General features: G+C 35.3%; 1 pseudogene; it reads right to left on the bottom strand.

The window, feature by feature from the left end:
* Positions 1-450: 450 nt before the first annotated feature.
* Positions 451-2,801, bottom strand: LOC147548311 (uncharacterized; annotated as a pseudogene).
* Between the last annotated feature and the right edge of the window lie 3,777 nt (positions 2,802-6,578).

Genomic DNA, 6,578 nt, shown 5'->3' with positions numbered 1-6,578 from the left:
ACCGCTCATGGTTTGGTTAGTAATTTCTCAAACCGTTACCAAACCGCTCACGGTTTTGTTCGGTTACCAACCAAACCGTTAATGAGCGGTTTGGATACTACTAGATACCAAACCATCCATAGAAACAGTTTGTTCTCCATGAAAATCGACGAATCGAGTTACTTTCTTTATAAATTGACGTATAAAATCAAGACAACACTCCTCGAGAACCTGAAGAAACAATCAAACTAATATAATACGTCAAAAAATATTTTAAACATTTAAGACATGTACAAGCCACAAGTGGCGGACCCAGGATTGTTGGCTCGTGCGGGCACATATTAAATGAAAATTCTAATAACAAAAAAAATTCTATCTGTTTATTTATTTCTAATACCATAATTAGATACAAATTTATAGTTGACCGCGCCGAGTTTTCATTTTTGAAATCGCTGCATAATCACTTCATTATCAATTGAATAAAAAAATATCTCTCTCAACATATGCGAGCAAGTTATCATTCATCCATTCATCTCCCATTTGATTGCGCAATCTATTTTTGATAATATTCATACTAAAAAATACTCTCTCTACTGTGGCGGTTGCAACTGGAAGGGTTAATGCTAATGTCAATAACATGTAAACCAATGGATACACTTTATCTTTTCTTTTCTCTTTCATCTTTTTTGCAAGATCAACTAGCCATTTCAATCCAAGAAATTCGTTGCTAGACTGCATATCAATTAAATAATTTTCAAGTTGATCTTCAAGCACACTAAGGTCGATGCTAGAGAAATCTTTAGGGTAAAATTTAGCAAGTTGGATCAATTTTTGTTTGTCAAAAGCTGCAAATGAGTCGATCGGACTCAAACTAGCCAAACAAATAAGCAACTCAGTGTTCACCTCATTAAAATGATTATTCAACTCTTGAAGTTGCAAATCCACGACTGTATAAAATAACTCAACGCGGTGATGATGTATGTTTGTGATTTTTTGAGTTTTTCGCCTCGGTCGCCCTTCCAGTATGAACATATCTTCCATGTTAGGAACTCCAATATTGTGTTTCTCACAAAAAGAAGATACTTCAATAAGCAAACAATCCCAACCACTGTCTCGCATTTCTTGTAGTCGTAGCTTGCATATTGTTACTAATTTCATAGAATTAACAATCTCTTGATCTTTTCTTTGTAGTGCTTGTGACAAATCATTTGTAATACCCAAAATATTTTTTGTCAAGTGGAGACATAAAACAAAATTGAAAGACTGAACTGAAGTCAACAAAACCCTTGCTTCAAATTTTTTATCAGATTTTGTATCATCTGCCACCATCTCAAGTACATCTATAGTGGCTGAAAACATCTTAATCAAACTCACTAATGTCCTGTGATGAGATCCCCATCGTGTGTCACCAGCTCGTACAAGACTAGTTTCTTGATTTAGTCCTTATCCACTAAAAAGTTCATTATTATTAAGGGCCTCAAAGACTGTATCAGAATGTTTTTCTCGAAGAAGATCACGACGTTTTGGAGATGCTCCAACAATATTCACAACATTAACCGTCAAAATAAATAAATCGTTGATTTCTGTATGTTTCCTTGCCACAGCAACAACAGCTAATTGGAGTTGATGAGCAAAACAATGAACAAAATAAGCACACCCATTTTCTCTTAAAATAAGTGTTTTAAGACCATTAAACTCACCTTGCATATTGCTTGCCCCGTCGTATCCTTGTCCTCTCAATCTGTCCATGCTTAAACCATGTCTGGAAAAGAAGTCATCAATAGCTGTCTTAAGTGCGAGTGATGTTGTATTGCTTACATGCTCAATACCAACAAATCGCTCAATTACTTCACCTTCATGCACATATCGAAGTACCATAGCCATTTGTTCCTTCGTAGATATATCACGAGATTCATCAATAAGAATAGAAAACCTAGATTCACCCAATTCGCGAATAATTTTGTCGATAATTTCAAATGAAATAGCATTTGAAATATCCCTTTGAATTTTAGCTGACACTAATTTTAGGTTTTCAGGAGCTTCTTCCATTGTGACGGCTTTAATACCATCATTTTTATCTCTCAACCATTGTAACAATTCAATAAATTTTCCTCTATTACTTGAGCATTCAGATTCGTCGTGCCCCCGAAATGGAAGACCTTGCTTAAGGAGAAAACGAACACAATCAACAGACGCATTTAAACGGATTCGATAATTTTTCCTAACTTCATCAGAATGTTTGCACAAAACTGTTTTAATATGTTGTTCTTGTCGTAATAGAGCTTCACCGTTTCTCACAGCATTGTTATGAACACTATTGATTCCTCCCACATGAGTTTGCAACCTTTCTTTTTTCTTCCAGTTTGAAAATCCTTCACCCACGAATGAATCACAACTGTTAAAAAATAGATAGCAATATGAACAAAATACAGCATCTTTTGATATACTGTATTCTAACCAATTAGCATGTTCGTTAAAGGAAAAGTATGGGTTCGAGGTTGACAAGGGCCTTTTAAAAGATACGCTCTTCGAACTTGATCTCGAATATTTGGATGATAATCTAAAATTGGAGTGCGCATTCCAGGATCTGCGGGAAGACTCGTCAAGTCGATTTTATCATGTGTATTTCCTGAATTTTTTCCTTCTTCTATTGTTGGTGATGACAATTCAATGTTATCATGATTTTCTTCTAAATTGTCGTCTTTTTTTGTAAACTCAGACAATGATTCGACATCTTTAACCTTCTCTTTTGAATTAGTATTAAGCCTCTTAATATTTGAAGACTCGTTAACATCACCGATTCTTTTAAAATATCTCTCCATCGAAACACAATGAAGAATAAAAGAACTACCAAAATATATTACTTTACTCTTGTTATTTTCTGCATAAGCCACCCTCACTAGAAAAGTACTTTCAACTGATAGAAGAGAAGATGAGAAGACTTGATTTTATACTATTAATTCTCTAAACCGTAATTTAAGTTGGATTTGGAATTTTTCTAAGTTAATAATCCTGATCTAATTTGGGCATACAAAGTTACTAAAGTTGGGTGGTCTACTAGTCTTATAAGGAAGTTATCATTGTCCTTTTTACTTTTTAATTACTATTGTACTTGAAGTTGGAATTGGAAACAGAGCCAAGAAAGAAACACCGTGTTTAGTGATTTCCGAGGCAAGAAGGTTGGGTTTGGAATTAATTTAGTAGGTATTGTAAAAGTTACTTTACAGGGAGATGTTTTTATTCAAAAAATCCTACCGTAACTACTCTTATAGGGAATCCACATTGGGGCATGGGGGCACGTGCCCCCAAGGGCCCCAATGTGGGTCCGCCCCTGCAAGCCAGCGACCGAGACATTATATAATAGTTAGTAAAATTAATGATACATATATTGTTTTAATCTAATACTTGCTAGTAATATTATATTTTAGTTTATATGGGTATTAGTTATTCTTGTTTCTGACAAAAATTTGATGAAAGATATGTATTTGTATGAAATTATAGAGATATGATAGATATATTTTTGGAAAAATTATGTATATATAATTATATATATATATATATATATATATATATATATATATTAATTGAATTTGTCTGGTTTGATTTGGTTTTAATGGTTCTTAAAAAATTACATTCACTTACCAAACAAAACTAGTTGGTTTTTGGAAATCTACAACCGTACCAAATTACTCATTCTTTGGTTCGGTTTGAAAACCGACCGGACCGGTTTGGATAGGCTTGGTTAGATTGGTTTGGTCTATTTTTTCACACCCCTATCTAAAACCATTGATCTCTTCTCTCAATAATTCTTAAAGCCATTCTTTCAGCTTTTCATCTTCTTCTCTGGCTTTCAGGCCTTCGTTAGGTTGATTTATCTAGGGTTTCATGGCTTCTTTAGGTAGTTTTCAAAGAAATCTTGTTATAGATTTATCTTGAATCATATATATTCCTGGATGTAGATTTTTCTTTAGCTATTTAGGTAGGATTTTACTAGTTTTAACTAGGGTATCATGACTTCTTTTACTAAGTATTAGGGTTCCCTAGTAGGATTTTAAGCATGGGCGGAGCCACATGGAGACTACCCCTGGCTTACGCCAGGGGTGGAATTTGTTCTTTTTGCCTATCTAGGTATAAAGTTAACCAAGTTGTGTGTAGTGAGCCAGGGGTGGAATTTGGTATTTTTGGCTATCTAGTTATAAAGTTATTCAAGTTGTGTGTGGCTGAGATGGTTCTATTCAATTTGTACAACCATTTTAACTCGGGTTCTCGATTCCTCTCGCCTGCAGGAAACTATTTCAATTTTTTGAAAATTTTTATTCATCCCCTCTTCTATAGAGTAACTTTGCTCACTTCTTTCATCCATTTTTTTGACCAATTCTTTTTCGCCTCTCAAATTATTTGTTGATTCAAGTTTAAATCTGTTTTATAACGTTTCATCGAGCACTGTTAGAACTACTTATTTGCGTCAAAATTATTAATCACAACCATTCTCTTTTTGTGTAAATTCTTAATGATTTTTTCATAATTTTACTTATTTGAAGTTCTGAACTCACCAATTATTTGTCTATATATTTAGTTTCTCAAGTAAAAAATCTTATTATATTGTAAAATGTCATAGATTTATTACGATTGGTATTTCATTGAAAGTACCTAGTATGATAGCAAATGGACAATAATAGGTGCTACTTCATATGTTTTAATTTGTTTATGTTTCGAAAATTATTTATTTAAAATTGAGCTAGAAAGTTAAACTACGTATTGATCTTGGTAGAAAAATGTACAACTTTCACCATTAAAATTGTTCCAAAACCCATGTTTACAAGTAGATGTATGTCGTAAGAAAAAAATACAGTCTATAAGAATTTTAGGGTAGCCCGGTCTAACTTGAAATCCCGGCTCCGCCCTTGATTTTAAGGATGATTAAAATTCATGGAAGAAGATGAGATTTTGTTGCCATATATTTTTTTTGGTTTTTGTCGAAAAATTTTCAGTTTAAATTCGGTGGTCCCTGCCGAAAATCTATTTTTTTTTTGCTATATTTTGATTATAGTTTTTTTTATTTTTCACTAAAAATTATAAATTTCCATCTAGTTAAAAATTTATTTGATGTTCATAGTGTATATTCTAGTGTCGAAGGTAAAAGGGGTGGCACCGGTGCGGTGGCACAGAACCCATCTTTACCCAGGGGGCCATTCCATTATCTAGTAGTAAAAACAAAATATCCAACCATTCCATTATCCAGTGGTAAAAACAAAGTACCCAACAAGTAACTATAGTCTTCAACTCACCAAAAAAGAGCACTTTCTTAAGAAAAGAAGGGTTATTTCCTAAATGGACCCCTACTTTATGACCAGCTTCCTGCGTAGCCCCTACTTTATCGAAAATACCCTGATGGTCCCCTTTTTCCGTTACCGTCACATGTTCGTTAAATTCTTTTTCCCTCTCCCAAAATTACCCTTCCGCGTTGCCAACCTCCTTCTCCTCCATCTCATCACCTTTCTCTGTCACGTCATCCCTCTCGCCACCTCATCACATGTCTGTTTAATTCTTTTTTTTTTCTCTCCACTAGGGTTTGGGGAAAACCCAAACCAGATCTGAAGCTTCAACAATTCGATGAAGCTGCAGTTTGAAGCTTCAACGACTGTTGAAGCTTCAACAACACATTAAAGCTTCAACAGTAAGCTTCTTCAACAGATCTGGTTTGGGTTTCCCCAAACCTTAGTGGAGAGAGAGAAAAAGAGAGAAATAAGAACGAAGAAACAAATTGTATTTTTTTTTAGTATGGAGGTCGCCAAAAAATTTGGTCGGTAGGCGACCTTATCAGAAAAAATGATGAGGTGGCGAGAGAGATGACAACGCGGAAGGGTAGTTTTGGGGAATGGAAAAAGAATTTAACGGGCATGTGACTGTAACGAAAAAAGGGGTCATCTTGGTATTTTCGATACAGTAGGGGGCTACGCGGGAAGCGTTTTGGAGAAGTATTTGGCTTTGAGGAGTTTAACCCAAAGTTTTTCAGGGTGTTTTAGAATGCGCCAGGCCAGTTTGGTCAGAAAGGCCAGGTTATCGAGGATTGAAAGCCGGAAGCCCAACCCACCAAGTTTACGAGGGAGGCAGATGGTGGACCAATTAATGGTGTAAATAGATTTTGATTGTCCCCACTAGAAAGACCTTTGAATGGCCTCTATGCGATTGCTTATGCCTTTCGGGATGGTAAAACACTACATTTGGTATTGGGGAACGGTCCCTGTGATTGTGGAGAGTACAATAGAGCGGCCAACTTGGGAGATGAGATTAGTTTGCCACTTCGAGAGCCTATTTTGGATTTGCACGAGAAGAGAGGAGAAGGCTCTTGTTTCTTATTAGCACCAATGAAGAGATGTGTGCTAAGATATTTGTGTAAGGAGAAAGATTGATGCACTTTAAGGTTGCGAACGATCATTCTTTTGACTTTGGCGTGAGAGTTTCTGGAGAAGAAGATAGTGGATTTCGCATAATTGGTCATTTGGCCCGAAGCTTCACTGAAGTTTGTAAGGATTTGTTTGAGGTTGTAAACATTCTCTAGTGTGTTCTGGCCAAAAATGAGGCAATCGTCTACGAAT

The sequence above is a fragment of the Eschscholzia californica genome, unplaced genomic scaffold (assembly GCF_041429995.1).
Source record: "Eschscholzia californica isolate CP2 unplaced genomic scaffold, dmEscCali1.0.p SCAF_3, whole genome shotgun sequence".
NCBI classification, from domain to species: Eukaryota; Viridiplantae; Streptophyta; class Magnoliopsida; order Ranunculales; family Papaveraceae; genus Eschscholzia; species Eschscholzia californica.
The sequence above is the reverse complement of the archived record's forward strand: the minus strand, read 5'-3'. Positions and strand labels throughout refer to the sequence as shown.